The sequence below is a fragment of the Pseudorca crassidens genome, chromosome 3, assembly GCF_039906515.1.
Source record: "Pseudorca crassidens isolate mPseCra1 chromosome 3, mPseCra1.hap1, whole genome shotgun sequence".
Classification (NCBI taxonomy): Eukaryota; Metazoa; Chordata; class Mammalia; order Artiodactyla; family Delphinidae; genus Pseudorca; species Pseudorca crassidens.
Window position 1 is genome coordinate 112,664,748 of NC_090298.1, and position 26,268 is coordinate 112,691,015.

Sequence of the window (26,268 nt, forward strand, 5' to 3'; positions counted from 1 at the left end):
TGGTTTTTCTACTTCCTTGCTCTGAGACTTGGGTACTTGCTTTTGGACATCAGTGTGCCCATCTGTAGAATGGGCATGATATCAACCCTGCCAAATAGGGTCATTGTGTGATTCACCTAGAGAACGTGTGTGAAATGGTTTTGGAAATTGTGAAGTGCTGTGCTCATGATGGTCATGGGTTCCTAGTGTGCTGTCTGCCACAGAGTTGACCATAAGTAAGTGGATGAATGAATGAATGAATGAATCTGAATGAACCTCCCTCTACTATGGAATTTGTGAGTCTCAATTGCTCCCCTTCTCCACCTCCCTAACTCCCCCTGACCCTGGGAAATGTGTGGGAACAGCCTGAGGCACAAGGGACAGGGAGCTGCAGGGACAGCCTGCTCCTCAGTCTTTCTGGGAGAGGAGGGGGTGACATGTCCTGCCCTCACTGGCATCCTGGGGACATTGTAGGTGTGACCCCTCCCATTCAGATATCGCTGTGTCCAGATGGGGTGTGCCTGCCCCTCTTGGGCTTCGGGAACAGAGCCTGGAGAGGGGCTTTGAGAAAATGTCCTTTGGGGCTGGCATGTAAACTTTGGTCACGTAGGTGTGCGCATGGGGCGGGGGGGAAATGAGGAGACAGACGGACAAACAGCTCTTCGTTTTCTGGCTCATCTACCTTGGGTTTGAAACAGGCGCTACATTGCTTTCTGGTTCTCTACAGCTATACCCATGCCCTCTAACAAAGTTAGACTTGGCTCAAGACGACTAAGCATCGCTCATTTAATGAATTCGCTTTTCTCAAAGCAGCAAAACAAAAAGTCAAAATAGAATAAAAACAATGATAACAACAGCAAAGCTTACAAGTTCAATGAGACCGTCAGGCAGTGCTCTCAGGACACATGGCTTCTACCTCTTAGGGTTCTTTGATTTAAAAGCCTGCGATCAGAAATTGCCCTTGTACATGGAGCTCCAAGGGCAGAGGCTTCACAGAGGTTGGCTGACTTGCACACCCCTTATCTGGTGTTGGACAGTTATCCAGTCTGTAGGCTGTGTTCTTCAGATCAAAGGGTAGAATGACCAAGGGAGCATAGTGAGGTGGAAAGAGGACGTCTCTGTGACAAGGGACACTCAAAAGAGGCATGGGGAGGGCATGGGGACCTCATGGAGTTTTGAATCTCAGTGACCTGAGTTTGAGGCCTGGATTCACCATCTGCCAGCTGTGTGACTTAGGCAAGTCAGTTAACCTCTCTGAACCTCTGCTTTCTCGTCTGTGAAATGGGGAGAATGAGAGGACTAATGTCATGGGGCCATTGTGAAGATATGTCTGAGATGGCAGGCATGAAAAGGCGTGTGGGGAGAACAGGGCTTCCAAAGGGTCTGCCTCTGGAAGTGTGAGTGTGGGGAGCTGTCAACAGGGCGTGAATCCACCAGCAAGGCCTTCGCTGTGGGCTCTGCGGGTATTTGACTTGCTCGTGAATAACTGGCCTTGAGTGCCTTGACTCATTTCCATTTTCACAAATGCATTAAAAATGCCACCGGGCTTAGGACAAATGCCAGCTGAACCCTGTAATGGAGTCTGAACCTCCACCAAGCCATGCATGGCTGCTCCCAGCAAGATGAGCAGAGTTATAATGAAATCAGCATGTGTTCATGGACGTTGACTGCGTTAATAGCATCTCTGGATCTGATGAACCCTACTCTTTTCCACGGTCTGTGAGCGAACCATGTCAGTGAAAGAGAGATGGGAACCTTGCCGAAAAGGGAATGGTAGTAGCTCTGCCACCTCCTCTCAGTAGAGCCTTGAATAAATCACTTGGCACCTCTGGGCCTCAGTTTCCCTAATCTGTCATATGTGCTCATTCCTGTTTTGTCTGCCCACTGGGTTGTTTTGAAGAACATGTGAAAATATGTACAGGAAAGATGTTAGAATCTTATACAAACGTACAGAGTTGTTATTGATGGTAGAACATGGTGATGTATGGATAGCCACTGGCAACAGATGATTTGTAAAATTCTGTAGTTAAGTATTAGGTTTCTGAGCTCCGTGAGTGACTTGGAAAATAGGCCAACCAAGACAAGTGTTTACATTTCTACAAATACTACACTTTGTGTATTTTACATTTCATTGCACATCCTTCTGTCTCCCTAAATAGAGCTAAGACAAAGTATAACCTTTTCTTGTTGACCTGGTCTTTATAAACAGTATCAGCGATGGTAGCTGTTAGAGGCCAAGTACTGAATATGCATTTCCCGTGTATTATCTTATTTAATCCTTGCCACAAAACTAGGAGGCAGATCTCATTATTTATTCTGTTTTATAGTGAGAAAACTGAGGCTCATAGGAGTGGGATAACATGCCCCAAATCATACCACTAATAAGAAGAGGGACAGGGGTTTGAGACCCTGAAATTATTGTCCTCTAGTATTGCCAGTAAGTCATTTAAAAATATTTTTCCTCTCTTCCCTTCATCCCTCTTTTCTTCCTTCCTTCCTTCTTCAATACCTTAGTCAAAAAGCCCTTGGACATTGGTATGGTGGGAATGAGAGGCTTGGCAAATCCTCTCCCCAAATGACACTGGACAAAATTGTCAAAAACAATTGTTTCAGGGCTCTAGAAGCTGACCAAGATTATATATTTCTGGTGAGAATGTAAAATGGTACAGCGGCTTTGACAGACAGTTGGGCAGCTTCTTAAAAAGTTAAACATAAACTTGCTATGCAACCCAATTAGGTATCTGCCCGTATTGGTTTTCTGTCACTGCTGTAACAACGTACCACAAAACTTAGTGGCTGAAGAAAACACAAATGTATTATCTTACAGTTTTGGAGGTTAGAGGTCCCACAGGGTCTGACTGGGATACAGTCAAGGTGTCAGCAGGGCTGCATTCCTTTCGGGAAGCTCTGGAGGCAGAACTTTCCAGCTTCTAGAGGCTGCCCACGGTTCCTTTGTTCATGGTTCATGGCCTTCTTCCTCCATCTTGGTTCATGGTTCATGGGTTGAGTCCTTCTCACATCACATTACATCACTCTGACCTCCTCTTCTGCCTCTTCCACTTTTAAGAAACCTTGTGAGTAAACTGGGCCTGCCCAGATCATCCAGGATAATCTTGCTTTGTCAACACCAGTTGATTAGCAACCGTAATTCCGTCTCCAACCTAAATTCCCCCTTGCCATGTAACATAACGTATTCACAGGTTCTAGGGATTAGGACATAATATACAATAATCTAGGATAATCTTGCTTTCTTAAAGTTAGCTGATTAGTAAATTGGACTTCTTTGGGAGCCATTATTCTGCCAACCACACTACCCAAGATGAATGAAAATACGTATCCAGGCAAAGACTTGTACATGAAAGTCCATGGCATTATACATAACAGCCCCCAACTGGTAACAATCTAAATGTCTGTCTGCTGGTTAACAGATACTTTGTTACAAAGGTAACATACTTGGTTTAAGTCTGACACATCCTTTAAATGGAATATGATATGGTAATAAAAAGGAGCTGTGGATGCATGTTACCTCATTATGTAAAAACATTGTGCTAAGTGAAACAAGTGAGATGCAAAAGATATACAATTCCCTTTATATGACATTTCCAGAACGGGTAAATCTACAGAGACAGGAAGCACATCTGTGGTTGCCTGGGGATGGGGAATGGGGTCTGGCTGCAAATGAACACTGGGGAGTTCGTTGGAGTGATGGAAGTGTTCTAAAACTGAATTTTAGATGATGGTTAGGTGATGGCTACACAATTCTATGAATTTACTTTAAAAATCTTTGAATTGGGGCTTCCCTGGTGGCGCAGTGGTTGAGAGTCTGCCTGCCGATGCAGGGGACACGGGTTCGTACCCTGGTCCAGGAAGATCCCACATGCCGCAGAGCGGCTGGGCCCGTGAGCCATGGCCGCTGAGCCTGCGCGTCCAGAGCCTGTGCTCTGCAACGGGAGAGGCCACAACAGTGAGAGGCCTGAGTACAGCAAAAAAAAAAAACAAAAAAAACTTTGAATTGTATACTTAAAGTGGGTTAATTTCATGGTAATTTATAATTCACTAAAACTATTCGGGAAAAAAAGCATTTATGCAGGCCCAACAGGGGATGTGGCCTGGCAGAGGTTGAAGGCCATGTGAGGAAGGTGGCTGAGTGTGGTGGCAACCTAGGAGATTTGAGAATTTGATTATACACAGGGCGACTGAGCAGATAAGTAAATATATTAGGATAGTGGAGGCTAGTTTTCCTGTTATCAGAGGAAGGAGTTATAGATAAGGAAAGGGGAAAGTGAGAATGAACCCAGTGTTGTTGGCCTAAAATTGGAGGTATTGGTATAAACACTTGGTTTTAAACATAGATAAATGTAGAAATTAGCATATATGTAAATGTGATATATACGTGTATTCACATATACAAATATTACTGAGCTCTTTCCGCTGGGAGGTCATAGAAACAATGACACCTATGTAGCAAATAGCACACCTAGTTGCTCAGGTAATGGTTTCTAATACCATTTTCCACTAAAGAGGACCAGGCCTCCTTGGAGAAATGGCTGAATCCAGGGCTGGGGCAGGAAAAGTACATGATGAGTTGGAAACATCTTCTGCCAGAAAGTGAGGAGGTAATCAAAGAATGATGTGGGTATGTCAGAAGAACATGGAAGTCAAATTGAAAGGGCTCCCCCTGGTGCAATCTGGGACATTTGAGCATCAAATTATATAATGATAGTAATGGGTTAAAACCCAATGCACAGCAATCCGTGAGTCCACACTGGTTTAAATTAATGCAGAAGAGGAAGCTCCTTATCATGGTAGAATGCCAACAGATCAATGTAGAAGGAGTAATGGGATTAGAAAAAAATCTCCATTCGGCAGTCCTTATAATGATAATGAATTCAGGTAAAACTCATTCATTAAAATTGTTTCCTATTAAAACATTCAAAAATATATTTGCATGCAATGATGAGCCCATCATTCTGTGCTACTCAGATATATGGCACTGTCCGTCCCTGCCCTGAGTGGTCACAGGCTACTTTTTTTAAGTTTCTTTTCATCTGTTTTACGGATCTGCATTCTTTCCCTGTGTCTTTGCTGTCAGTTAGTAGCTGTCACTTTTTGCTATGGCCCGTGTTCTGTCTGCAGGTGGTCCTGCTTGATCTTCTCATTGGCGGCTCCTACCTGTAATTTCCAATCTGTCATGGCTTAGGATACCATAGGAACAAGCTTGTTAGGGGCAGCACCACTGGCTCTGAGGGACTTGTGCATGAGGAAAGGACATGGGCTTTTGTGCATGGAAGTTGGGACAGTACTTTTGGCCTCTTGGAGACCTTTTGGCCCATTTCCTGGCTCCTAAGATATTTTGAAGAGGTAAGATCGCCTGAGGGTTGGATATAACTTGTGACTGCCTTTGGTTTGGGAGGGACATCCGGTTCCTTTTCCTAAAGCAGAGTCGCTTGACAGGTCAATGTGAGAATGCACATTGACCTGGAGCCCAGAGGTTGCCCACTGTTAATAGATTGGCCAAAGCCACTTGCAGAGTGAGTTGTCCATAGGCAGATACTTGGGAGGTGGCTCCAGGGCTGCCATCCGGGGGAACACCAGCCAGATTATCCTTTTAATGAAAATGAGCAAATGCTTGGCTGTTAGTGAGCTGAGTAATTGCCTCAGTTATCCATCCAGACCCAGACCCTTTTGCTCAAAGACAAATGCAGTTTCTCTGCCTGCCAGTCCACACATTCCACAAGCCTCTTCACTTCCATGTTGTCTGGGCCATCGTGAACCCTGCAGTTGTGTCTGTCCTTCCTTCCCAGGGCCTGGGAGGAAGATATTTGTGGAGGCAGATCTCCAGGACAACTGTCATCTATGGAGACCTCATTGCCAGTGACACCTCTGGGACTGGGAATGTGGGCAGGACAGATGGCCCTGGGCTCTGGGAAGCTGTCCCAAGATGTTTGGTCTACCACCCACAAATAGACATTCATCATCCTGAAGCTGGAAGTTTGGTTTCTGGACTCATTTTTATGTACTGTTTATGTTGGCCACTCTCCTCAAAATAACCTTGGCCAGCTGAGGAATGAGGGAAGTCATGCTGTGTCCACTTTGAGAGGGTAATTCCAAAGGGATGAGTTGGATGATCAGGGACTTTTCTGATGGGGTCTGGCATGCCTCTGCTTGGCAGAGCTGGGATTTTATCTGGGCTGAGTGCTCTCTTGGGAGTGGTAGCAGGGGTATTCCAGGCTGGGAGAGGCCCCAGAAGCCAGTTGGCACCACGTAGAAGGCAGTTCCTTCCCGGGCGCGGCCACCGTGGGCCAAGTAGGGTCTGGGTATGTGGCCTAGGTATCAGAGCCCTCGGGGGCCTTCCTTTCTTCTTCTAGGCCCTGTCGCATGGATTTGGGAAGCACCTGTTCTCCGCGTACCCCTCTATAACAGGCTGGGCACATTCAGCCCTCTCTCATAGGAAACACAGGTTGAGAAGTGGTGCTCTGGCCTCTCATGTCCGCCAAGAGAGTGAGACAGTATATGCAGGCATTTCCCCTCTCTCTTTTGGAGCCCAGTGTCCTCATCTGTCATTGAGGGGGCCAGATTAGAGACCCCCTGAGATTCCTTCCAGATAACACGACACATACAAAGCCACCCGCCTGGCAATTCTCCTCAATAAAGGGTGTAAGCGTCTGTTCCCATACGTAGACCCCTAGGCGTGGAGTTCACGCAAGGCAGGGGATCAATTGCACCCTTGCTGGCAACTTTTAAGATCTTCTTTTTGTCTTTGGGGTTATCCAGTTTCACTGTAGTAGGTGTAAGTGTGAGTTTCTTTTTTTCTATCCTACTTGGGATTCATTGGGCTTCCTAAATCTGAGGGTTGATACCTTTTACCAATTCTGGAACAGCGTCTGTCATTATCTATTTCCCCTCTCTCATTCTACTATCTTCAGGGAATCTGATGAGATATATAATAAATAAACGTTCTCAATCTATCTTCCATTAAATTTTGCAGGGAAGAACTTATAACGGAAAGATTTACTTTTTGCTTACAGATTTGTAGGTTGGCTCTGGTGGCTCCACTCCATACTGAGGGTCAGGTTTGGGTCTGATCCACGTGTTGTCATTCCAGGACCCAGGCAGAAGGGACAGCAGTTACCTGCATGTGAGAGGCCAAGGAAAACCACAGGAGTACGTTTAACCTCAGTATACATCGTGTCCACTCACATTCCATTTGCCAAAGAAAATCACATGGTGGGAAGTCTCATTCACTCATGGAGGGGACTGAGGAAAGGTGATTATTTGCTGAGCGATAATGCACTGTCCTGCAGTCTGTCCACCTAGTCACAAATATTCACCTTAAGCAAAACACACGTCCTCTCTCCCCAAGACTGTACAACATTCTATCCAGTGATAGAATCAGGCTTAGAATCTTGTAATCTCCAACAGTTCTCCTGGCCCAGAGGCCTGTGAACTAAAGAGACAAGTATTTGCTCCCTATCCCCACCCCCTTCCCCGGCAAAAATAAAAACTACACAATATGCAATTGAATAATGGGGACAAAGTAACTACAATTATTATTCCCATTGAATCGAGGAAGAATGGGAGGAGCAAAGCAGTGGTCCACAGTAAATTCCTCCTTCTGGGAAAATACGGTGAGATCCTCTTCTGCGGAGGGTAGACAATATTCCTTGATTATTCCTTGAATATTCCTGGATTCCCTGATTCTTGGAGTAGCACCCACATCCATTGTTCTCTGTGGCTCCTGGTTTCACCCCTTGGGAGTTTCTCCCTCTTCCGTTGTCCTCCTTGCCTCCCTCCAAAGAAAGTGTTAAAAAATACGACTTCCTTCACTGGCTGAGAAACTTTCTCAGCCTCCTCCCCTGTCTGTGGAAAGTTGCGGGGGCCACGGGCTTTTTTAATGGCAATATTTCTGGTAATATAATACTCTCAAAATCATGTTTAAAAATGTATTTGACTTTTAGTTTTATTACATACCTCTAAAAATGTTTTTGAGTTCCAACTCCATATGCCACAAGCCAGTCTCACAATTCTTTTGAGGCCTGCCCCTCCCCCTCTCCTTCCCTTTCCCTCTCCCTCTCTTTGTCTCTCACTTTAATTATAGGTATTCTGAGTTAATCAGGCTTCCATGAGAGGAAAGCCTGACTTTGTCCTTGATCTACCCGGTATGATCTTAATCCCTTCAGATGTGAACAAATGCTGTGTGATGGCCACATCTGTGGTTTGATCTCTGTTCTGAGACAGTGTCTTAAAGGCTGTGCCCTTGATTTGGTCTTTGACCTAAGACTGAGTCTTATGGCTACACCCTCAACTTGGTGGGAAAGCATTTCCATTTTGCAGCTTTGCAAGTCCAGGGGCTTTAGAACCACCTCCATTCTGCTTACAAACTGGTCAGTTCTTCCCTGAGCTCATTTCTCTCTTGTAGCACCTTATGAAATGCAGCTAGTAACATCTGACTCACCCAAGGAATCATCTTTTCTGACTCTTCTTCACTGGAAGCCATAAATATATCAGGTGTATGTCCGGCTTTCCAGGTCTCATGGGCAGCACTTTTACCACCACATAACCCAAGTGCCATTTCTCTAGCCCTGTTTAGGTTTCCTTACCACTTGCTGCCCAGTCCCAAAGCCAGTGCCACATATTTTAGGTTGTGATAGCAGCCCATTTCTAGGTACCAACTTCTGTGTTAGTTCTAGCAGCAGTCGTACTTTCTAATAACTCCAGGGCTTACAGCAAAAAAAAAAAAAAAAAGCAACAACAAAAGAGCTTACTTTTTACTCAGGGATCTGCAGGGCGTCTGTTCTGCTCCAGGCTGTGGGTCAGGCTCAGGTCCACTCAACTGTGGATATTTTGGGCTCCAGGCTGAAGTACCAACCGCTGTGTAGGACATGTGCTCTTCTCACGGCACGTCACAGAGTGTGAGCGATAGCTTCGTTTTACACGTTTCTTTCATTTTCTCCCCCATCGCATTCTATCTTTGTGCCAGTTTCCAAGTTGTTTCTTTAGATCTTTTCCAGCTAATTTATTCTCACGTCAGCTCTCTTTAACCGTTCGTTGGGCTTCTAATTTCATTTTTCATTTCTGGAAATTCTAGTTGATTCTTTTTCAGGTATGCCTGGTCAGTCTTGAAATGTTCTTTTCCCATTATGTTTAAGCTTACAGGTCTTAATTTATGTTTGGTACCTGCAAATTTGATATCTGGTCCTTGGGGCCCAATTTTCCCACCGTTGTTCTTGCTGACTCTCACTCCTGGTGCCTTCTCTCCTTGGGTATTTGGTAATTTTTCATGGTGAGTTTATAGCTAACCGATTGTAATCTGCAAAATTCTTAGGGGGCCGGGGGTGAGCGTGCATCCCTTCAGAGAGATTTTGTGAAGGCTTCTTCCTGGTGCCCAGGGATGCTACCTCTCTGAAATCACTTTAAATCAATGTCTCTTCCTGGAGTTTCCCAGACTGAGAAGGTGTTGTAAATTCATACCCAAACCTGAGTGAAGGCAGGCTTGGGCTGTGATCTCCTATGAGATGTTTCTGGGGTATTTCTCATTCAGAGCCAAGGCTGGAGATGGCCATATTTCCTGGTGGTCTCCTTTTCCAGTGACTGGATTGGAGGAGGTATATCTCTTAGAGAGCCCTGGATCCGGGCAGAGATCTCAGTTCAGACCTCCCTCTTTTGTGGGCCAAAGGCTTTATCTGCTTCTGGGATTGGCAGATGTCCCGGGGGCAGCCCATGGCTTTAGTGTTCACATGGCCTTGACCCCCTTCTAGCACTGCTGGTTTCCCACATCTGCTCCCTTCCTCTCTTCGTTCCCTCTTTGCTTCCTTTGCTTAGCCTTTACATTTAAATTTATGTGTATCATGTCTTATCCAACATTTCTGGATGTTTATGGTGGGAAGGTGGCCTGGCACCCCTCCGTAGGACACTTGCTCCCGGGGTGCACAGTGGGCCCTGTTTCTCAAGAGGCCTCAGGGGGCACAGCCCTGGACTCAGCCCAGGGGCCATCCAGAGGAAGGAAAAGACTCACTTTCCCTTTATGAAGTCTTGTCCGAGGACAGGGTGGACAGACACAAGGAGGTGGAAGAGGACTAATGACCATGCATTTATTGAGCACCTACTGTGTGCAAGATCCTGTGTTGGCGCCTCTCCAATACACTCATATCATCTTATTTAATCCTCATGACAACCTTTTGAAAGGCTCAGAAATGGCAAGTGACGTACCCAAGGTCACACATGTAGTAGGTGGCCAGGCTGAGAAGCCAGATCCACCCCCTTTTCACTGTCCTGTGCTTCTCTAGAAAACAAGGCACAGGTGGGCCTGGCTGTCAGGCACGGGCTGCAGAGGAAGCAGTGTGACCCTTCAGGTACCACTGTGCAGCTGGCTCTGAGTGCGTGTGTACAAGCTGACATTGGACACCGATGGAGGGGGCGCTTTGAGGGGGCCTTTCCCCCTCTTCCCTTTTCATGATGGTTGTAGAAATTCAAAAGGAACCAACAAGTCAACTTCTTAAATGAGGTGAGGGGATGCCGTGTACTGTCTGTGGAGGCAGACGGCTGTGGGCTGGCGGGGCTGCCAAAGCACTGTTGGCTTTAAAGTCGACATCTGGAGCCGCTGGTGACTTGAGTGTGGATGCTTCAGAGGCGCGTGTGGACGAGGCTTGGCCATGTGGTGCTACCTCTGCAGAAGTCCTAGTTGCCGCGTTGTTGAATTGCTCCCCAAACATTCGCCAGCCAGGACTCGTCGGGCCCAGGATCCTCAGATGTTTTATTATTTTTTTAAATCAGGATTCATTCCCAAGGATCACAGCAGCTTTAACACACAAGTCTGGACTTAGATCTTCTCCCCCAACCCAGTAGTGTCTGCTTACACCTTTGCCACCGAGAAAGTCTCAGTTCAGCTCTCCTCCCTGGCACTGCGTCAGCCCCCATGAAGTCGGTTCCTCTGCATCAGGAGGTCCCTGTCACCGAGAGGTAAGGCTCCAGCAGATGTTGGTGGCAGAGCAGAAGGAAGCTACCCCTCAGGGAATACAGGGCCCTGGGTGCCGTGTTCCCTTTGGTTTTCCCGGGCCCGCAGAGACAGGGTGCTCAGCGTAGGCAGGCGGGTAGCCTGGGGGTGCTCAGCTGCTGCACGCAGTACCCTGAGCTGGCTTTAGGTTCACAAAGGCTTCCTAGGCACAGCAGCTTGGAAGCTGGGGCCTCTGGACGGAGTTCTGCGATGGGACGGGAAACACCAGGACAGGGCGGGAAGCAGAGTGGTTCAGAAAATAGGCTCTGGTGTCAGACCTGGATTCAAGTCCTGGCTCTGTCACTTGCTGTGTGACCTTGGGCAAGTTCCTTAACTTCTCAAAGCCGCAGCTGCCAGCCCTGGCCCCCACCTTGAGAATGAGAGTAATGGTAGCGTTCCCCTCTGTGTTGCCGCTGCTGCTGCAGCGCCTTTGGCACAGGGCCTGACCCGTGCTAAGCCATCGGTAAATGTTCCCTGTTGTTGGTGTCACCACTGTAGATGTTGCAGGACCCTGGAGTCCGAGGCTCTGACTTCCGTTGGCTCTGGTCTGAGGGGTAAGAGGAAAGCCCAGACCACAGAGCCCAATAATTCAGAGCACCAGTGTAGAAAGTGAGTTGCCAGTACTGGCGAGGCGGCAGCCCCCAGCTCCGGGAGGAGGGCGTCTGAAAGGCCGAGTGGGGTCAGCAGGTGGTTGAAGGGGGAGGGTCCCTCCCCGTAGTTTCTGCAAGGAGCCTGGCAGGTGAGGCCTCTGCTCCCCTCTCAGATGGGACTGGTCTACCCCGCCTGACTCCCTGAGTCCTCCTGGGATGCCAGGAGATGAGGGCCTTTTCTAGGTGAAGGCTGCAGAGGAGCCTGGGTTGCCGGGGAGAAAAGCAGGCAGTCTAGGACCCCAGAGAGAATTAGGAGAAAGCCACCAAGCCTGACGATTGGAGAAGGGTAGATACTTACCCACTAGGCTTCACTGTGCCTGTGACTGTGGTCGTGTCAGGGCCCGCGGGCTCAGCCAGCTGCAGAAGTAGGCATTGAACCGGGGTTCATGGGCTCCAGAGCTCCGTTCTCAACCTGCTGGCTGTGTACGTCGTGTGGGAGCTGCTGTGTGTAGCTGGTACAGGGGTGCTCAGAGCCCACTCCCCGGGCCCTCTGTGACTCTGCATCCACCCCTATTTCACCCCCTGCCAGGACTTCACAGGCTCGAAAACTTATCAAAAACCAAGTGGCTGGAGACCACATTTGCAGCTTCATTAGGTGATGCCATGAAAGATTTGAGTGGGGCATGGCAGCCAGGTGGGGGAAGGTTTGGGTTAAGCAGTGGAGGGCCCAGGTCCTACTTCCCACAAGGGCCAAGGGCATGCCTGACCCTGGAGACAGCCCAGGCACAGGAGAGGGTCCTTGTGCCCCCTGGGCCGGCAGAGGCCCTCAAATTCATGTTCATCAGGTGACACTGGGAGAAAGAGCACTTTGTAGGGAAAGATGTGTGTCATCTACTGGATTTCCTTCCCTCGGTGACACATGGATTCTGCTAACCCTTTTCTGATGGCGAGTCCATCTTTCCCTGTTCTTTGTGGCGTGAGGACCACTTATGCCCCAGGGGTCTCTGAAGACACTGCTGTAGATGGAGTAACACCCCCCAACGAGGTCCAATCCTCATCCCCTTTACGTGGCAGGAGACTTTGCAGATGTGATTAAGTTAAAGATTTCGAGATTATCTTGGATTATACGGTTGGGTCAATGTAATAATCATAAGGGCCCTAGAAGTGAGAGAGGAAGGCAGGAGTGTCAGAGTCAGAAAAGGACATGTGATGACAGAAGCAGAGGTCGCAGAGAGTCAGAGAGAAGTCAGAAGGTGCTACACAGCCAGCTTTGCAGGTAAAAGAAGGGGCGCGAGCCAGAGACTGTAGGCGGCCTCTAGATGCTGGAAAAGGCAAAGAAACAGATTCTCCCTTCAAGCCCAGAAGGAACACAGCCTGGTGACACCTTGACTTTTAGTGCAGTAGACCTACTGTGGACTTCTGACCTATAGAACTGTAGGATAACTTGTGTTGTTTTAAGCCACTAAGTTCTAGATAATTCATGACAGCAGCAGTGAGAAACTAATACACGCACTAAGACCTGAGCTTGGGCTGAATGAGATGATGAGCAGAGGGCCTGTCCTAGATCTGCTCCAGAGCCTCTACCTGAAGTGGCCCCCAGCCGCTGTTCTGCACCAGTTCTGCTGCATGGGTTTCCTGTTCTTCCCTTGCTACTACCCGACACTCCGCTGGTGTGTCTCTGTGAGCGTCCTCTATCTTCTCACTGTTCATTTCCTTCAGAGTTGCATCCAACAGCAGATTAGGAGCAAACAGAAAGAATATCAGGCCACTGAGGGAAGATCAGTCTCACTGATGTGGAATGGAGCCCCTTTTTCCACATGAGTCACAACTGTGAGCTTTGCGACAACAGTTTCTCCATCCGGCTGCATTTCTTCCACAATCTCTGGCTTTATAGCAGTGTTCCAGAGGGCAGAGCTCCCAGAAGGCTGAGTGCCAGCCAAAAGGTGGGTTCCGGGTGCTTTCAGCGAACACAGGAGCACTCACTCCACTTTCTTGCATGTATAGAAAGCCAGCACAGCAGTAGAATCTGTGAGCTTTTGCAGAAATACCTTTGGCTTTGGCGTACTCAGAGAGCAAGCGCTAAACCAACATCTTCACCACGGCTTAAAGAAGACAGCGTGCGGTTGGCAACTGGCTTTGTTAGAGGAACCATCAGGCTGTGTTGATGGACAGGGGGTGGGATGCGGGGGTGCATCAACTTTGGCGTTTTGCTTTTTCCTAAGGCCGCCGGAATCTTCCATGAATAGGCCAGCCTTTGCTCCTGGTGGGCCCCTTCCTAGAACCTGATGGACCTACACATTTCTGGACCTTTTAGCAACTTGGAAAAACAATTCAGCTCTTTATCCAAAGAGGAATTTAGCACAGACAATTACCATGGGATTTGGGCGTTTCAAGGCTGTTATAAAGGAGGGTGAGGCAAAGACAGAAAGGCAGACAGACCAAGACAGTGACGCTTACCTCCCCAGCACTGATGCAAAGCTGGTAACTGGGTCTTGCGTGGTCCCTCTGCACTGGGGCCTCAGTTTCCCCACCTGCTATCCAGGTGTTCCCCGTGGATCCAGCCACTTACTTCTGCCTTGTACCACTGGTTGATTCTAAACCTGAGCATCGCCACAGGCCTATGTTTTACATGACTTTACACTGAGGAGGTTTTGCTCCATTCAGAAACAAGGAGAAACTATTTCGTGAATGATTCCAAGAAATTCTCCTAGAAGGTTAGAATTCCGCAAAGGTGGTTAGCAGACAGTCCTCAGAATTTGCAAAGAGATATCAATTTTCCAGGTATTTCCGGACTAGGATGTGGTGGAGAGATGCCAGCTCTTTGAGGGGGATGCCGGGCAGCCTTGACTCCTGTCTGCAATCCCTCCCCACCCCTCCCTCCCTGAGCGCCCAGCCAGAGGACTTCTGTCGGCCTGGCCTCCACGGCTGGGAGGCTGCAGGGCCTGGCCTCTCGGAGCCATGTTTAGTTAACTGCCCGTGGAGTAGGGGTTTGATTTTCTGCAGCAGATAGTAAACTGGCCCCCCACACTAGACTGACTCCCTTTAGCACTGAAAACATTATACCACCACTACCCTCCACCATCACCGGCTCAAACTAAGAAACAGAATTAAACCATGGGGCCGAAATGAAAATGATTTCTTTGTAATTCCAGCTAAGTTTCTTGATTTCTCACTGATTGAAGGGTCTGCTTGGCTCTCAAGCCTAGGATGTTTTGTAGTAAAGAGTTCATGGTCGTGGGCTTAGGAGTCTGAAAGACCTGAGACTTAAACGCAGTTCTGTCTCTTTCTCAAATGGGACTTTGGGTACGTCGATTAACCTTCTCACTTCCCTCGTTCTCCAGAAGGGGAGATTGGTGTCTTCCTCTCAGTGTTTTTAGGCTCTAAGCTACCATTTATGGAGTGCTTGCACCATGGCATTTAATATTCACAGCAACCTCATGGTGGGTGGGTGTGTGTTTGGGGCAGGGGGTATCACTGTTCCTATTTTAGAGATCAGTTATAGACTCAGAGAAGCTAAGTGACCCACCCAAGGTTACAGCTAATAAGTGGCACAGCCGGGACTCGAACCCAGGAATTGACTCAAATGTCTGCTTTCTTAACCACTGAGCTAATGCCCACCACATGCCCAGGAGGCCTTGCACACATGCAAATGCTCATGCAAATGAGTGAACAGAGAGAGAGCTGTGCACATGTCTGCAAACCTGACCCAAGATGTGTCCTGTCTCAGGCGTGAAACCTTCGTTCCCGTGACCTTGGCGTGATGGCAGGCAGGCAGACGGCATCCTTGGGGATTGTTCCAGGGCGAGGCTGGGCAGGAGAAGGCCTTCTGGGATGCCCACGCTCTCTCGTCCTCTTCCTCCTGGGTGGGCATCTCTGGAGTCTGAGGCTGGATCCTGGATCCTGGAGGCAGGCACAGGGGTGCTTAGATTTAAGGGGTAAGTTCAAAGCAGAAAGGAAGCCCTCTTAAAAATGAAGGGCAGCATGAGTGTCGGGGCCAAAGGAGGATGGTTGAGAATTCCTAGTAAAACTTTACAGCTTCCGCATTTCCCCTCCTCTAAATCTTCCCATGAAAACCGTGCGTCTGGGGGCCTGTCTTGACTGAGTGAGGGCAGGAGCCACCCATTAGCCCAGCCAGGGAGGGCTTTCCGGCATCACCAGTGCCCGCCCATGGTCTGGTGGACAGCGGCCTGTTAATTGGGGGCCATGCTCCAGTCCCAGGGGTGAGGAGAAGCGGCCACAGAGGCCTGCAGTAGCTGGGTGGCACCCATGCTACCCTCCAGCCCTGCTGGACCGCATTTGCGCAGAGGAAGCTCAGCTGTTGTCCCTTTCATGCGTATTGACTTAGTGGAGTGCGAACATGTTAAAAGTTCACTTTCTCCTTTATAGGAATCTATAAAAAGGCTCTTAAACCAGAGTCCTAGGTCTTCAGCAAGACACATGTAGGCTCGGGCCCTGGGGAGGGCATGGTCCATCCCTCGGCCTCCAGCACGGGGTTGTGATCCCACTTAGGACGTTGCTTCAGCTCAAAGCCTGGAAGCTCTGGTTTAGCTGGCATGACTGCAGTGGACACATGCCAGCAGGCAGAGGGTCCCAATGCAGGGGCTGCCTGAGGCCCGCAGGCTGCTTGAACCCAGTGCCTGGCGTTCATTTGTTCAATGAACCATAGACAAGTGAATGAAGGTGCTGGGGCTCACTCCAGGGGCCTGGCCGCCGTCACCCCCGTCCTGTCTCCGTGCCTTGGTGTGCGCCACAGCTAGGGCTTGGGGCAGGAACACCTCCTGCTCAGAGGTGCGTACACTGGGGTGTCCACCTGACACCTGGTGTCCCTTTTAACCCCGCTGACCTGACCCCGCAGAAGGCCACGCTCCCTGAAGGGGGTTGGCAGCACAGCTAGGGCCTTCATCCGTGGGCTGCCCCCATGGTACCTGGCCCCGGGTGGGCCCAGTGAGCAGGTCCCTCTAGGAACTAGGGTGGCTGATGGGGCCAGGGCAGCCCCACTGGCCGGGAGGGGCCTTCACAAACAAGTCTGAGCTTTCCTGAGAGGAAGAAAAGTTCAAAGCTAAGTGAAAGGCAGGAAGAGAACTGGCACCTTTTGGAAAGAGCAAGCATCCCTCGGGGTGCAACTGTAGTCAAAGCACAGGAGAAGGTGTGACTGAGATCTGCACCTGAGGGGAGGCTGGCTTTGAAGTTGGAGCTAGTTTTGCCACTACGCCTTGCTGGAGTTCCTGAGTCCATTTTGTCTTGAGTAAAATGGAGATATGTCGCCAACTGTAGAGGATTTAGAAGGTGGGGTTAAATGTGATAATGAGTGTGAGGTATGCAGCACAGTGCCTGGAACCTAGAAACCGTCAGTGCATGGATATTACTGTTTCCACCCTGACGATCAGTCCCTGTCCTTGTCATTATTGGTAACATAGAGGCATTTGCTGGTGGAAATGCCCTGGCCGTGGTTTTTGCTCCACACACTAAATTAAATGGTATGAAAACCTTGGGGAGTTGCTCAGAAGGGCTCCAGGGACTGATGTTCTAGAACAGAGCTGCCCAATGCTGTGGCTGCTGAGTACTTACAATGTGACCGTGAAAATGAGGAACTGAATGCCTAATTTTATTTAGTCTTAATTAATTTAAATTTAAATAGCCACATGTAGCTAATGGCTACTGTATTGGACAGCACAGTTCTAGAAGGTTCCCTCCAAACTGGGCATTGCCCAGCTCCTCTCTGAGCTGTGATAGCACAGGGTGGGGAAGGGCTCGCTGATGACTCCAGCCTCTCAGCCACGTACAATCAATGTTGGGTTAGAATGGACCATGGTATTGATAACCACCCAGCCGGGTTCCCTTGAACTTGGCTCCCGTGGAGATGAGCTACTGTCAAACACTGACCATAGCCAGAATTTGGATTCTAGCCATGACAGGTACATAGCTTCTAACCTTTATGGGAATCAGAGCAATAGCAAGAAGTAGATCACTTTGATTATGCATTTGTCCCTGACACTGTGCTGCCAACTCTATTTTAACAGATGAGACCACGCCCACAAGAGGTGGGATGACTCGTCAGCGCTTCATCCCCTAGCAGTTCCTCAGACCACAAAGATAAAGGACCAGCCGGGTTTTGTACTAACGGGACACCAAAGTACAGAGGCTCAAGGTCATGGGCTGCAGAGCAGTGCTTTCCCGGCCAGGACGAGGTGTGGCTTCCCATCGCACAGCTGTAGGGATGGAGGGTCGGAGGGGTCAGGGGACGCCAGGGCGGTGCTCAGGGCCGCTGTCTCTGATCCCACTTCTCTTACCACCCAAGTCCTCCCTGCCCTGCTTCGACTGCCTGCGACCACTCTCGGAGCCCACACACCCCAGGAATGGACAGGCCCCATCATGGGGGCACCTCCGCGTGAACTGGAGGGTGGGCAGGGCCCGGAGTGGGGTGGTCCTGCCACGGCAGGGCGGGGTGTATCGGTGGGGGGCTGACAGCTGACAGCCTTAATGGGCACATTTTCCCCTCGCAGCCGTGAGCGCTGCCAGCCACTTCCTCACACACCGTGCGCTGGATGAGCTCATGTCTGGGCTGCGGGCGGTGCCGGGCGGACGAGCTCGGCTGCAGGGAGGCCCGGCAGCCGCGAAGCCCGAGCGGCTGGGGCGGAGGAGTCGTGAAGCGGAACGTTGTAACGAGCGACGCCGGCTGGATTTATGGGGCTGCGCACGTGCGCCTGGCCTTCCTGCGAGGGCCTCGCCTGGGAACAAAAACAAGTCCTGGCCCAGGAACGGCACGACTTGGTCTTAACTAGGGCCCACTAATTACTGGAAGGCCCCGGCCGGGTCCCCAGCCTGCGGAGGAGCAGAGCTCGGTGCTTCCTGTGTCAGTTCAGGCTTCGCCAGAGCCCTGGATCTCTACCTGGGAGGCCCAGGAGGGCGTCCAAGGCCGGCGTCTCCCTGGCTCTGTGGCATCGTGTAAGGCACTGATCCCCTCCTCACTTTTCCTCACCTGTGAAATGGGATAATTTACCTTTTGCGGCCACTGGGAGGCAGTGTACTAGAATGAGCAAGGGTTGACTTCAGAGTGACTCATTCCTGGTTTTGAATCCCGTTCTGCCAGGTTCATGCTCTATCGCCTGGCCAGGTCACTTCACCTCTCTGATCCAAGCTCTCTCACCTAGAGAGGGGATAATCATGTTCATTTTCAGGGTCATTAGGAAGGGTTGATAGAGAACGCATGCAGGCTTCTTGGTGTTCCTAGCATTCACACCGCTGCCACTTCTCGACGCGTGGTCGCGTCTCTGGCTGTGTTGTTACTGTGGTTTTCCACCCGAGTGTGGAGGTGGCAGACAGGGTCCCGAAGGTTCTGCATCACTGTGATTCTGCCCTGTGCTGTGGTGGTCTGGGCAGCACAGGGTCGGACACACATCCCGTCCGGGGCATGGTGGAGACTCACCAGGGCCAACGTGTGCTATGTGCTTGTGATCACAGCCTCTCTCTCCCTGTGGCAGAGCCAGAATCTAGGCCTTGGACTGAGCTGGCAGCAGGACCTGGTCCTCCTGTTACGGGGCTGGGGCTGTGAGAAGCTTCCTGACTCAGACTTGCATGTCAGGTCACCAGGAAATGCTGCCAGTGGCCCATCAAGGACACCTGCCCGGGGTTAATACGCTGGCCTGTAAAATGTGTGCCCCCAGCCTCACTGGTACACAGGCAAGGGCTCTCGGCTGCCATAATTCAGAGGTTTCTCCTGCACACATTTCCCACTATTTTCCCTGTTTATTGATACTGTGGATTTAGCATCTAGCCGGAAAGGTTCCATGTCCACACCCTTTTCAAATCAAGAGCCAGGGGAAGCAGAAGCACCAGATGCCATGAGATCCAGGCTGTGGTTAGCAGTGCGGCAAGCTGGTGCCAAGCTGAGGCCTAGTGCCAACATCAGCCTTCGCTCTGAAGCCTCTCTGTACCCACACGAAGCCAGAGAGCCAGCGGGGTGTTACCCCTGGCTGACTGCTACAGAACCAGAGTGTCAGGAATGGCCCCGTCCGCCCCGTTCTTCCCACTGCCTCCTCTGAGTCAGGCTCTCTGCCTGATGACTGGCCTTCGAGGTCCCAGCAGGCTCGGCTTGACCAGTGATTCATGCAGCCCTGAGAGAGAGCCCCTCTTCTGCCCCAGACCCTCTGGGCGGGGCACCGAGGGTGCTGCAGGGTGCAGGGGCTCTGGTCCCTGGCCTCTTGGAGGGTGGGGTCTTCTCTACTTTCTCACTGCTGTACATCCAGAGCTTAGCACAGTGCTTGGCCCAGAGGCTCAGGGGATGTGTGAGAATGAACGGCGCTTGCTATCTGATGGGGAGACAGCCACGTCAGCACATGAGAGCTGTCCAGTAAGTACAGTGCTGTGACTGGTGCGTGTGCAGGCTACCCTGAGGGAAGATACCTGGCTGGACAGCGGGGTCAGGGAGGAAGGGAGGTCTAAGAACAGAGACCTGAAGGATTGAGCAGGATTACAAAAAGGCGGCAGTAGCGTGTTCCAGGCTGAGGAACTGACACATGCAAAATCTTGAAAGCAAGATAGGAGTGGCCTGAAACAGAGTCGGCACAGATGGGAAGGGGAGGCTGGAGAGGAAGACCAGCCTTCCTCGATTCCCAGGCCTTTGTAGACTTTGAAGGCGGCTTCTAAACTTCCATGGGTCCCGTTTCCTTATCCCTTTTATAAATGGTGACACTGACCATCACCCCGGGCACCGTGAGGACTGAACCAGCAGTGTGCATGAAGGTCTTGCATGCTAGAAAGGGCTGAGTGGGGTGTGGTGATGGTTGCAGGGTGCTGTCCTCTGAGAAGCCCTAGGGGTGGCTGGGGACACATAAGGCAGTGGAGGGTTCAGGTGAGGGCCCCCTGGGAAGCGAGGTCCCCTGGATGTCATCTCAGTGAATGCTGTCAGCATCCTCCCAGGTGTTTGGATTTGCCCATAATTAAATCCTGCAAGGGCCGTCAGTGGCTGTTGACAAGCATATCATAAGTACTTGGCTAAGTCAAAGTTCCCCGAAGTTGGCGCCCCCCTTGCCCAAGGTGACATTTCCCTCCAGAGGGTGTGTAGCAGCGCCAAGTAAGTGCGTTCTCTCCTGGGGCTCGGAGGCCGCCTCAAGGTGGGAATCCGTAGCCAGGACCTGCGGGGACCCTAATAAGGAGCTGCCAGGGTTCAATTACGCGCCCAGCCCGGCTCTGCACTGTTTGACTGACAGCTCATTACCCTGCTGCCATTTTGGGGCAGTGGAATTTAATCTCCCAGATGGGAAGCAAATCAATTTGCCCATCGGCCGCAGCTGAGCCTACTTGAACTCAACTCTAATTTATTCTCCTAAGCTTAGGAAGCTTGGTCGTCTCAAGGTACAGAAATATCAGGTTTCCCAGCCAGACTGGGCATGGGGTACATAGGTGGATGTGTCGAGAAGGTCGAGCCTGGGGACCCACCTGGACCAGCTATGGTGGTGGCCTGCCCAAGAGCTCAGGCCTGGAAGGGACTCCTGCCAGCAAGGCACACATGACCTGCTTACACGCGTTCTAGGGCCGTGTTCCTCTGTGTTGAGGTTGTATGTAGCTCTGGTTCCTGGGCTTTGGACACAAGAAGCTTTGCGGGGTCTCATTCTGGGACTGTGAGCTTTCTACCCTCCCTGCAGTGTCGTCATACATCCACAGCCCAGACAGTGACCTTTAACTTGTAACACCGGGACAGATTTCAGGACCATCTGTGGCCTCTTCCCCGGTGATCACGTTACCTGCGGCGTGTGCTCCAGGGCACATGGCGGCGTCCCCTCTGCTGCGGGCGCGGGACCGCAGCGGGCTCTGGAGGGCCGTGTGGGTGCCCCCACTAAGCACGCCAAGGGAGGGTTAGCGGAAGCTGCACATTCACAGGGCGAAACAGGCCAGGGAGGGCGTCTCTGAGCAGAAACTTTAGCTGTTTTACAGAAAACTGAGTCCTGGCTGATTCTGTTCAAGCTGGATGTCTCTCTGCATGTCCCTCGACTCTGCCTCTGCTGGCCCGGGGGGTCTGGAGTCTCCCTCCTTAGGTGAATGAGAGCGTGTGTGTGTGCATGAGCGTGGGTGTGTGTGTGCACGTGTAAGCGTGAGTACGGGTGTGTGCGTGGATGTGGGCCGGTTTGGTGGGAGAATGGGAGTGAGGGGAAAGTGCCGTCTGTGGAGAGAGTACTTCTGAGGCTCTTTCTCTGAGTTTGACAAAGGAGCCCCTGGCTGGGTTGGTTTTTAGGGGTCAGGGAAAGGCCAGTCTATTTACACACCTTTGCTGAGGAGTATGGAGGGGCGGCGATGGGGGCCGGGATTAATGAGCAGTTTTATTGCCTTTCCTGTCAGGAGGGTCATGCGATATTATTTTGATATCGGGGCCCCCAGAAGCAAACACAACGGGCCAGGTTATAAATGGAAGAAAAGCCAAAGAAAAGGTGGCCTCACCCCTTGCCATTGAGCGTTTCCCTTTCTTCTCGGCCAGGGTTGGGCCCCAGACACTCCTCCCGCCCCCAGTGCCTTCGGGTGGATCGCTTCAAGGCGGCACCAAGGCCAGCTCCCAAGATAACACTGGCCAGTGGCGCCTGGCCGTGAAAATTAAACATCGCATTTGCTAATGAATAAATGCGCCACGCCATCCCCCAGCCACCATGGCCCCTGATGAGAGCTGGGCCAATCTGGGTGATTGACGATGCAGCCTGAGTGACACATAAGGAAACAAGGGGATTACCTGCCCTCTGAATTGACTGGCCCAGGCTTCCACCTTCCCCAGAAAGGCAAGACTTAAGAACAGGCCAGCCCAGCTGTGGGACGTCAGGATTTCCAGGGGTTTGTGATGGGATGAGAGAGGGAAATTACTGCCCATCTCTTGTTTCCTCCCCTTCCCCTCCTCCCTCCCCTCCCCTTCCCCTCCTCCCTCCCCTCCCCTTCCCCTCCTCCCTCCCCTCCCCTTCCCCTCCTCCCTCCCCTCCCCTTCCCCTCCTCCCTCCCCTCCCCTTCCCCTCCTCCCTCCCCTCCCCTTCCCCTCTCCTCCCCTCCCCTTCCCCCTCCCCTTCCCCTTCCCCTTTTCTCTTCTCTTTTCTTGCTTCTTGCCTCCTTTTCTCTATCAGGGCTAACTGTAGCTGTGACCAAACACAGCCACCTGACCCTGAATGGGAAGGAGGAATTCTGCCAGATAAACACATCCACAGACGGACAGATCCATATGCCAGGGGCAGGGCTGGGGGTAGAGCCAGGGCTGACATGGCGGCCTGGCTGCAAGTGGGGTGCAGCCCTGGGCTTCCCAGCACAGGGACACAGCGAGCTTCCCCGGCTGGGGCCGAGATGCCTGTGCACCATCCTGCTACTTGTCACCTATCACCTTGCTCTCTTGGCCTAGAAGATTCCAACCTTTCCCACAAAGTCTGGCTCTAGGTTATCTGCTCCAAGAAAGCCTCCCTGAGCACTCTCAGAGTGCCCATGGGTGCAGCTCCCCACACTGAGCCTCTCCCTGCCAATATAGCAGCTGAGTCTGTGGTTCACCCACTCTGCTGGACAGAAGCAGTGTCTCACCTGCTTTTGCAAGAGGCCCTAATCTGAGGCTTCATTCACAGTAAGCACCCAATAAGTCTTTTCTCGGCCACTGGATTGCTTTAAGTACACGTCTCTATCCGCCTATCATCCAACAGGTGCTGTGTATGCCCCCAGGGCCAGCTGCACAGGACGTATCAGTGAATAGGCAAGAAGCCCTGCCTCACTGGAGCAGAATTTGTGTACATAACAAAGGAGAGGTCAGTCCCACGGGAGCTCTACTTGTAGAGTCAGACAGCTGGGTTCAAACCCCATTCCACCACTGATAGCTATGTGACCTTTCTAATCTGTAACATAGGGATAGTATGGTTAACCTCATAGGGTTGTCATGAGAAGTAGATGAAATGATGGATGTAGAGGACCCGTGTACGCGTACGCATGTGCCTGTGTGCACACAGACGCCGTGCACACACACACACAGTAGTTATTATTGTCAGTGTGGTCCCAGTTGGAGCCATGGCGCTGTGTTAGATCTCAGACGTCATTTAAGGGAGCTCATGAGGCACGCTGACGAAATCGTCTGGACTTTTCAGGGCAGAGCCCAGCTGCTGAGGGCAAAGTTTGACCCTCAGAAATAAGCGGGAGGGCATGTTTCTGCTGCTGCCACCATCCCAGGCTGCATCCCAGGCTGCGCGGCCGCGGAGGAGTGGCTCTGCTCCACAGCCCTCACTGCAAGCCTGCCTCTGTCTGACACAGCTCAAGGCAAAGGGGAGGGCGGGACAGCCGTTACCTCTCCAGAACCTGCAGTTTTCCCCCTTCACAGAATAATTTCACTTCTGGTAAATTTTACTAACTGCAAACTTGTCTTCATTTGAGGTATGTGTATATTTCAACTGGTTCCTTGTAGTTATACCTTTTTTTAAAAAAAAAAAAAAAGTAATGAACTGTTTTCTTTCTTCCCTGAAAACATGAGGCTGACATCAGAGAACAATTTTTGATCCCAGTTTTAAAAACAGACTGGGTGGTTTAGAGATGGTGGGGCTCCCAGGCTGGGGGTTGGCTCTCTTTCCCTCAGTTTCATTGGAAACAATTTCTTCAGTGAGCCCACAGCTCAGGGGCACAGCGCACTCTGGATTATTGAAAGTTTAGAAACATTTAGCTGATTATGGTAAATAATTCACGCAAATCCTGACAAATGCAATCTGTTCTTTCGTGCAAGCCCAAGGAAGAGCAGAAACCTGCTGCCCTTTCCTCTCTTGACTTCCCAATTCTTTTAGCGACATCTAGTGGACGATCTCCGCTAAACACAGGATTGGCTTCTAAGGTGTTCCTTCTCCAGAGCGAAGGAAGTGAACGCCATTTACCTAGAAGCCATTTACAAGTTACTCAATCTCTGGCAGCCTCGGTGTTCTCAGCTGTAAAATGGCTCTAACAAAAGGACCCTGCCCTACAGGGTTATCACAAGGAAGAATGAATGGTACCCACAAGAGACTCAACACAGTGCCAGGCGCACAATAAATAGTATCACAAACTCACAGTAACCACAGCGTACTTCTCATCACCCTACACGCTGCAGATTCTACCTGCAGAAACAACGCTCTTGGGTGAATAGCTACTCTGTATGGTTTGTCCAGGCAGACAGTTTGCTAATATTATTTATGGAGTGAATTCATTTTTAAGATGCATCTTCTTTTTCTTCTCATTGTTTTTATTTTCATATTGGCGTATAGTTGGCTTTCAATGTCGTGTTAGTTTCAGGTGTACAGCAAAGTGATTCAGTTATACATATACACGTATCTATTCTTTTTCAGATTCTTTTCCCATTTAGGTTATTAGAGAATACTGAGTATAGTTCCCTGTGCTATACAGTAGGTCCTTTTTGATTATCTATCTTATATATAGTAGCGTGTATATGTTAATCCCAAGATGCATCTTCTTGAAAAGGCAATGATAAACTTTCTCTCTTTTTGCCAAAATCTAATCAATAAGTAGGAATATGTCATCTATACCCAGTAAAGATCTTGGGAAAAAAATGTAAAAGTTTTAATAACACCTTACGTTTAGGAAAAATTTGAAAAATCTTTCAGGTTTGAGTGAGAAGTAGCTGCTTTTAAACTGAAAAGATTGGTTGTGTGATGGCTTAGGAATTCTATTTTGATTTCATTAAGCACAGTCTGGAAAGGAAAAACGATCCTTTACATTCATCCGTGATGTGCAGTGTGCTGCGTATTTCCTCCTGGGTAAAGTCTGCTTTAGAATCAGGCACATTTCTTTTTAAAGCGACAAGAGCAGTCTTCTGTGCATTTTAGGCAAATTTAGATTAAGGTGAAAGTAACTGCTAAAGCAAATAATGTCTGCATTTTGCTAACAAGTTTAATTTTTATTTACTTTTGGCTGCGTTGGGTCTTCGTTGCCACGCGGGGTTTCTCTAGTTGCAGCAAGCGGGCTACTCTTCGTTGAGGTGTGTGCACTTCTCATTATGGTGGCTTCTCTTGTTGCGGAGCACGGGCTCTAGGGAGCGTGGGCTTCAGTAGCTGTGGCATGCGGGATCAGTAGTTGTGGCACACGGGCTCAGTAGTTGTGGCACACGGGCTTAGTTGCTCCGCGGCATGTGGGATCTTCCCGGACCAGGGATCAAACCCGTGTCCCCTGCATCGACAGGTGACTTCTTAACCACTGCGCCACCAGGGAAGTCCTTGCTAAGAAGTTTAGGTAACCAGAGTTAAGCTACTCTGGTGCAGCTGGGATCATCCCTAAATACCCACAGCTGCGAGAAGGCATGTAAAGGTGACAGCATGTCTTGGGGGCCTTGGTGGTGGCACCTTGCCTTTGGAAAGCTCCTGGCGACAGGGGCCTCATCCTGTAGGGACAACAGACCCAACAAAGCCCCAGCAGAGGGCTCAAGCCTTCTGTAGCCCCATCTGGCAAGTGGCCCAGGGGCTCTGGGTCCAGCCATGAGCCAGAGAGATCGTTGGGAGGGGGCAGATAGCAGGAGAGAGCTGGGCTAGAGAGCTGGGCTGGAGTACCAGCCGCCCACTTGCCACCCACATGGCTTTTGGTACATCTGCTTCCTCATCCATGAAATGGGGATCAGGGCCTGAAGATGCTCTCCCCACCCCAGGGGGTGCAATGGCCACTGTGGTGCTTCCTGGAGGTGGGCTGCCCCACCCAAGGTGCCCCATCCTGTGACGAGAGAAACCGACTTAGGAC

At 50.5% G+C, this 26,268-nt stretch overlaps 1 long non-coding RNA gene across 1 annotated transcript in view; it reads left to right on the plus strand.

Moving 5' to 3' along the window:
- The window catches only part of LOC137221692 (uncharacterized), a 133,056-nt gene that overhangs the window by 97,659 nt on the left and 9,129 nt on the right, over positions 1 to 26,268 (plus strand). The window lies entirely within an intron of this gene.